The sequence below is a fragment of the Sphaerodactylus townsendi genome, linkage group LG05, assembly GCF_021028975.2.
Source record: "Sphaerodactylus townsendi isolate TG3544 linkage group LG05, MPM_Stown_v2.3, whole genome shotgun sequence".
NCBI classification, from domain to species: domain Eukaryota; kingdom Metazoa; phylum Chordata; class Lepidosauria; order Squamata; family Sphaerodactylidae; genus Sphaerodactylus; species Sphaerodactylus townsendi.
In genome coordinates, this window is record NC_059429.1 from 130,649,770 (window position 1) to 130,657,269 (window position 7,500).

Genomic DNA, 7,500 nt, shown 5'->3' on the forward strand with positions numbered 1-7,500 from the left:
GGGGTGGGGGGGGGGGGGGGTGGGGGGGGGGGGGGGTGGGGGGGGGGGGGGGTGGGGGGGGGGGGGGGTGGGGGGGGGGGGGGGTGGGGGGGGGGGGGGGTGGGGGGGGGGGGGGGTGGGGGGGGGGGGGGGTGGGGGGGGGGGGGGGTGGGGGGGGGGGGGGGTGGGGGGGGGGGGGGGTGGGGGGGGGGGGGGGTGGGGGGGGGGGGGGGTGGGGGGGGGGGGGGGTGGGGGGGGGGGGGGGTGGGGGGGGGGGGGGGTGGGGGGGGGGGGGGGTGGGGGGGGGGGGGGGTGGGGGGGGGGGGGGGTGGGGGGGGGGGGGGGTGGGGGGGGGGGGGGGTGGGGGGGGGGGGGGGTGGGGGGGGGGGGGGGTGGGGGGGGGGGGGGGTGGGGGGGGGGGGGGGTGGGGGGGGGGGGGGGTGGGGGGGGGGGGGGGTGGGGGGGGGGGGGGGTGGGGGGGGGGGGGGGTGGGGGGGGGGGGGGGTGGGGGGGGGGGGGGGTGGGGGGGGGGGGGGGTGGGGGGGGGGGGGGGTGGGGGGGGGGGGGGGTGGGGGGGGGGGGGGGTGGGGGGGGGGGGGGGTGGGGGGGGGGGGGGGTGGGGGGGGGGGGGGGTGGGGGGGGGGGGGGGTGGGGGGGGGGGGGGGTGGGGGGGGGGGGGGGTGGGGGGGGGGGGGGGTGGGGGGGGGGGGGGGTGGGGGGGGGGGGGGGTGGGGGGGGGGGGGGGTGGGGGGGGGGGGGGGTGGGGGGGGGGGGGGGTGGGGGGGGGGGGGGGTGGGGGGGGGGGGGGGTGGGGGGGGGGGGGGGTGGGGGGGGGGGGGGGTGGGGGGGGGGGGGGGTGGGGGGGGGGGGGGGTGGGGGGGGGGGGGGGTGGGGGGGGGGGGGGGTGGGGGGGGGGGGGGGTGGGGGGGGGGGGGGGTGGGGGGGGGGGGGGGTGGGGGGGGGGGGGGGTGGGGGGGGGGGGGGGTGGGGGGGGGGGGGGGTGGGGGGGGGGGGGGGTGGGGGGGGGGGGGGGTGGGGGGGGGGGGGGGTGGGGGGGGGGGGGGGTGGGGGGGGGGGGGGGTGGGGGGGGGGGGGGGTGGGGGGGGGGGGGGGTGGGGGGGGGGGGGGGTGGGGGGGGGGGGGGGTGGGGGGGGGGGGGGGTGGGGGGGGGGGGGGGTGGGGGGGGGGGGGGGTGGGGGGGGGGGGGGGTGGGGGGGGGGGGGGGTGGGGGGGGGGGGGGGTGGGGGGGGGGGGGGGTGGGGGGGGGGGGGGGTGGGGGGGGGGGGGGGTGGGGGGGGGGGGGGGTGGGGGGGGGGGGGGGTGGGGGGGGGGGGGGGTGGGGGGGGGGGGGGGTGGGGGGGGGGGGGGGTGGGGGGGGGGGGGGGTGGGGGGGGGGGGGGGTGGGGGGGGGGGGGGGTGGGGGGGGGGGGGGGTGGGGGGGGGGGGGGGTGGGGGGGGGGGGGGGTGGGGGGGGGGGGGGGTGGGGGGGGGGGGGGGTGGGGGGGGGGGGGGGTGGGGGGGGGGGGGGGTGGGGGGGGGGGGGGGTGGGGGGGGGGGGGGGTGGGGGGGGGGGGGGGTGGGGGGGGGGGGGGGTGGGGGGGGGGGGGGGTGGGGGGGGGGGGGGGTGGGGGGGGGGGGGGGTGGGGGGGGGGGGGGGTGGGGGGGGGGGGGGGTGGGGGGGGGGGGGGGTGGGGGGGGGGGGGGGTGGGGGGGGGGGGGGGTGGGGGGGGGGGGGGGTGGGGGGGGGGGGGGGTGGGGGGGGGGGGGGGTGGGGGGGGGGGGGGGTGGGGGGGGGGGGGGGTGGGGGGGGGGGGGGGTGGGGGGGGGGGGGGGTGGGGGGGGGGGGGGGTGGGGGGGGGGGGGGGTGGGGGGGGGGGGGGGTGGGGGGGGGGGGGGGTGGGGGGGGGGGGGGGTGGGGGGGGGGGGGGGTGGGGGGGGGGGGGGGTGGGGGGGGGGGGGGGTGGGGGGGGGGGGGGGTGGGGGGGGGGGGGGGTGGGGGGGGGGGGGGGTGGGGGGGGGGGGGGGTGGGGGGGGGGGGGGGTGGGGGGGGGGGGGGGTGGGGGGGGGGGGGGGTGGGGGGGGGGGGGGGTGGGGGGGGGGGGGGGTGGGGGGGGGGGGGGGTGGGGGGGGGGGGGGGTGGGGGGGGGGGGGGGTGGGGGGGGGGGGGGGTGGGGGGGGGGGGGGGTGGGGGGGGGGGGGGGTGGGGGGGGGGGGGGGTGGGGGGGGGGGGGGGTGGGGGGGGGGGGGGGTGGGGGGGGGGGGGGGTGGGGGGGGGGGGGGGTGGGGGGGGGGGGGGGTGGGGGGGGGGGGGGGTGGGGGGGGGGGGGGGTGGGGGGGGGGGGGGGTGGGGGGGGGGGGGGGTGGGGGGGGGGGGGGGTGGGGGGGGGGGGGGGTGGGGGGGGGGGGGGGTGGGGGGGGGGGGGGGTGGGGGGGGGGGGGGGTGGGGGGGGGGGGGGGTGGGGGGGGGGGGGGGTGGGGGGGGGGGGGGGTGGGGGGGGGGGGGGGTGGGGGGGGGGGGGGGTGGGGGGGGGGGGGGGTGGGGGGGGGGGGGGGTGGGGGGGGGGGGGGGTGGGGGGGGGGGGGGGTGGGGGGGGGGGGGGGTGGGGGGGGGGGGGGGTGGGGGGGGGGGGGGGTGGGGGGGGGGGGGGGTGGGGGGGGGGGGGGGTGGGGGGGGGGGGGGGTGGGGGGGGGGGGGGGTGGGGGGGGGGGGGGGTGGGGGGGGGGGGGGGTGGGGGGGGGGGGGGGTGGGGGGGGGGGGGGGTGGGGGGGGGGGGGGGTGGGGGGGGGGGGGGGTGGGGGGGGGGGGGGGTGGGGGGGGGGGGGGGTGGGGGGGGGGGGGGGTGGGGGGGGGGGGGGGTGGGGGGGGGGGGGGGTGGGGGGGGGGGGGGGTGGGGGGGGGGGGGGGTGGGGGGGGGGGGGGGTGGGGGGGGGGGGGGGTGGGGGGGGGGGGGGGTGGGGGGGGGGGGGGGTGGGGGGGGGGGGGGGTGGGGGGGGGGGGGGGTGGGGGGGGGGGGGGGTGGGGGGGGGGGGGGGTGGGGGGGGGGGGGGGTGGGGGGGGGGGGGGGTGGGGGGGGGGGGGGGTGGGGGGGGGGGGGGGTGGGGGGGGGGGGGGGTGGGGGGGGGGGGGGGTGGGGGGGGGGGGGGGTGGGGGGGGGGGGGGGTGGGGGGGGGGGGGGGTGGGGGGGGGGGGGGGTGGGGGGGGGGGGGGGTGGGGGGGGGGGGGGGTGGGGGGGGGGGGGGGTGGGGGGGGGGGGGGGTGGGGGGGGGGGGGGGTGGGGGGGGGGGGGGGTGGGGGGGGGGGGGGGTGGGGGGGGGGGGGGGTGGGGGGGGGGGGGGGTGGGGGGGGGGGGGGGTGGGGGGGGGGGGGGGTGGGGGGGGGGGGGGGTGGGGGGGGGGGGGGGTGGGGGGGGGGGGGGGTGGGGGGGGGGGGGGGTGGGGGGGGGGGGGGGTGGGGGGGGGGGGGGGTGGGGGGGGGGGGGGGTGGGGGGGGGGGGGGGTGGGGGGGGGGGGGGGTGGGGGGGGGGGGGGGTGGGGGGGGGGGGGGGTGGGGGGGGGGGGGGGTGGGGGGGGGGGGGGGTGGGGGGGGGGGGGGGTGGGGGGGGGGGGGGGTGGGGGGGGGGGGGGGTGGGGGGGGGGGGGGGTGGGGGGGGGGGGGGGTGGGGGGGGGGGGGGGTGGGGGGGGGGGGGGGTGGGGGGGGGGGGGGGTGGGGGGGGGGGGGGGTGGGGGGGGGGGGGGGTGGGGGGGGGGGGGGGTGGGGGGGGGGGGGGGTGGGGGGGGGGGGGGGTGGGGGGGGGGGGGGGTGGGGGGGGGGGGGGGTGGGGGGGGGGGGGGGTGGGGGGGGGGGGGGGTGGGGGGGGGGGGGGGTGGGGGGGGGGGGGGGTGGGGGGGGGGGGGGGTGGGGGGGGGGGGGGGTGGGGGGGGGGGGGGGTGGGGGGGGGGGGGGGTGGGGGGGGGGGGGGGTGGGGGGGGGGGGGGGTGGGGGGGGGGGGGGGTGGGGGGGGGGGGGGGTGGGGGGGGGGGGGGGTGGGGGGGGGGGGGGGTGGGGGGGGGGGGGGGTGGGGGGGGGGGGGGGTGGGGGGGGGGGGGGGTGGGGGGGGGGGGGGGTGGGGGGGGGGGGGGGTGGGGGGGGGGGGGGGTGGGGGGGGGGGGGGGTGGGGGGGGGGGGGGGTGGGGGGGGGGGGGGGTGGGGGGGGGGGGGGGTGGGGGGGGGGGGGGGTGGGGGGGGGGGGGGGTGGGGGGGGGGGGGGGTGGGGGGGGGGGGGGGTGGGGGGGGGGGGGGGTGGGGGGGGGGGGGGGTGGGGGGGGGGGGGGGTGGGGGGGGGGGGGGGTGGGGGGGGGGGGGGGTGGGGGGGGGGGGGGGTGGGGGGGGGGGGGGGTGGGGGGGGGGGGGGGTGGGGGGGGGGGGGGGTGGGGGGGGGGGGGGGTGGGGGGGGGGGGGGGTGGGGGGGGGGGGGGGTGGGGGGGGGGGGGGGTGGGGGGGGGGGGGGGTGGGGGGGGGGGGGGGTGGGGGGGGGGGGGGGTGGGGGGGGGGGGGGGTGGGGGGGGGGGGGGGTGGGGGGGGGGGGGGGTGGGGGGGGGGGGGGGTGGGGGGGGGGGGGGGTGGGGGGGGGGGGGGGTGGGGGGGGGGGGGGGTGGGGGGGGGGGGGGGTGGGGGGGGGGGGGGGTGGGGGGGGGGGGGGGTGGGGGGGGGGGGGGGTGGGGGGGGGGGGGGGTGGGGGGGGGGGGGGGTGGGGGGGGGGGGGGGTGGGGGGGGGGGGGGGTGGGGGGGGGGGGGGGTGGGGGGGGGGGGGGGTGGGGGGGGGGGGGGGTGGGGGGGGGGGGGGGTGGGGGGGGGGGGGGGTGGGGGGGGGGGGGGGTGGGGGGGGGGGGGGGTGGGGGGGGGGGGGGGTGGGGGGGGGGGGGGGTGGGGGGGGGGGGGGGTGGGGGGGGGGGGGGGTGGGGGGGGGGGGGGGTGGGGGGGGGGGGGGGTGGGGGGGGGGGGGGGTGGGGGGGGGGGGGGGTGGGGGGGGGGGGGGGTGGGGGGGGGGGGGGGTGGGGGGGGGGGGGGGTGGGGGGGGGGGGGGGTGGGGGGGGGGGGGGGTGGGGGGGGGGGGGGGTGGGGGGGGGGGGGGGTGGGGGGGGGGGGGGGTGGGGGGGGGGGGGGGTGGGGGGGGGGGGGGGTGGGGGGGGGGGGGGGTGGGGGGGGGGGGGGGTGGGGGGGGGGGGGGGTGGGGGGGGGGGGGGGTGGGGGGGGGGGGGGGTGGGGGGGGGGGGGGGTGGGGGGGGGGGGGGGTGGGGGGGGGGGGGGGTGGGGGGGGGGGGGGGTGGGGGGGGGGGGGGGTGGGGGGGGGGGGGGGTGGGGGGGGGGGGGGGTGGGGGGGGGGGGGGGTGGGGGGGGGGGGGGGTGGGGGGGGGGGGGGGTGGGGGGGGGGGGGGGTGGGGGGGGGGGGGGGTGGGGGGGGGGGGGGGTGGGGGGGGGGGGGGGTGGGGGGGGGGGGGGGTGGGGGGGGGGGGGGGTGGGGGGGGGGGGGGGTGGGGGGGGGGGGGGGTGGGGGGGGGGGGGGGTGGGGGGGGGGGGGGGTGGGGGGGGGGGGGGGTGGGGGGGGGGGGGGGTGGGGGGGGGGGGGGGTGGGGGGGGGGGGGGGTGGGGGGGGGGGGGGGTGGGGGGGGGGGGGGGTGGGGGGGGGGGGGGGTGGGGGGGGGGGGGGGTGGGGGGGGGGGGGGGTGGGGGGGGGGGGGGGTGGGGGGGGGGGGGGGTGGGGGGGGGGGGGGGTGGGGGGGGGGGGGGGTGGGGGGGGGGGGGGGTGGGGGGGGGGGGGGGTGGGGGGGGGGGGGGGTGGGGGGGGGGGGGGGTGGGGGGGGGGGGGGGTGGGGGGGGGGGGGGGTGGGGGGGGGGGGGGGTGGGGGGGGGGGGGGGTGGGGGGGGGGGGGGGTGGGGGGGGGGGGGGGTGGGGGGGGGGGGGGGTGGGGGGGGGGGGGGGTGGGGGGGGGGGGGGGTGGGGGGGGGGGGGGGTGGGGGGGGGGGGGGGTGGGGGGGGGGGGGGGTGGGGGGGGGGGGGGGTGGGGGGGGGGGGGGGTGGGGGGGGGGGGGGGTGGGGGGGGGGGGGGGTGGGGGGGGGGGGGGGTGGGGGGGGGGGGGGGTGGGGGGGGGGGGGGGTGGGGGGGGGGGGGGGTGGGGGGGGGGGGGGGTGGGGGGGGGGGGGGGTGGGGGGGGGGGGGGGTGGGGGGGGGGGGGGGTGGGGGGGGGGGGGGGTGGGGGGGGGGGGGGGTGGGGGGGGGGGGGGGTGGGGGGGGGGGGGGGTGGGGGGGGGGGGGGGTGGGGGGGGGGGGGGGTGGGGGGGGGGGGGGGTGGGGGGGGGGGGGGGTGGGGGGGGGGGGGGGTGGGGGGGGGGGGGGGTGGGGGGGGGGGGGGGTGGGGGGGGGGGGGGGTGGGGGGGGGGGGGGGTGGGGGGGGGGGGGGGTGGGGGGGGGGGGGGGTGGGGGGGGGGGGGGGTGGGGGGGGGGGGGGGTGGGGGGGGGGGGGGGTGGGGGGGGGGGGGGGTGGGGGGGGGGGGGGGTGGGGGGGGGGGGGGGTGGGGGGGGGGGGGGGTGGGGGGGGGGGGGGGTGGGGGGGGGGGGGGGTGGGGGGGGGGGGGGGTGGGGGGGGGGGGGGGTGGGGGGGGGGGGGGGTGGGGGGGGGGGGGGGTGGGGGGGGGGGGGGGTGGGGGGGGGGGGGGGTGGGGGGGGGGGGGGGTGGGGGGGGGGGGGGGTGGGGGGGGGGGGGGGTGGGGGGGGGGGGGGGTGGGGGGGGGGGGGGGTGGGGGGGGGGGGGGGTGGGGGGGGGGGGGGGTGGGGGGGGGGGGGGGTGGGGGGGGGGGGGGGTGGGGGGGGGGGGGGGTGGGGGGGGGGGGGGGTGGGGGGGGGGGGGGGTGGGGGGGGGGGGGGGTGGGGGGGGGGGGGGGTGGGGGGGGGGGGGGGTGGGGGGGGGGGGGGGTGGGGGGGGGGGGGGGTGGGGGGGGGGGGGGGTGGGGGGGGGGGGGGGTGGGGGGGGGGGGGGGTGGGGGGGGGGGGGGGTGGGGGGGGGGGGGGGTGGGGGGGGGGGGGGGTGGGGGGGGGGGGGGGTGGGGGGGGGGGGGGGTGGGGGGGGGGGGGGGTGGGGGGGGGGGGGGGTGGGGGGGGGGGGGGGTGGGGGGGGGGGGGGGTGGGGGGGGGGGGGGGTGGGGGGGGGGGGGGGTGGGGGGGGGGGGGGGTGGGGGGGGGGGGGGGTGGGGGGGGGGGGGGGTGGGGGGGGGGGGGGGTGGGGGGGGGGGGGGGTGGGGGGGGGGGGGGGTGGGGGGGGGGGGGGGTGGGGGGGGGGGGGGGTGGGGGGGGGGGGGGGTGGGGGGGGGGGGGGGTGGGGGGGGGGGGGGGTGGGGGGGGGGGGGGGTGGGGGGGGGGGGGGGTGGGGGGGGGGGGGGGTGGGGGGGGGGGGGGGTGGGGGGGGGGGGGGGTGGGGGGGGGGGGGGGTGGGGGGGGGGGGGGGTGGGGGGGGGGGGGGGTGGGGGGGGGGGGGGGTGGGGGGG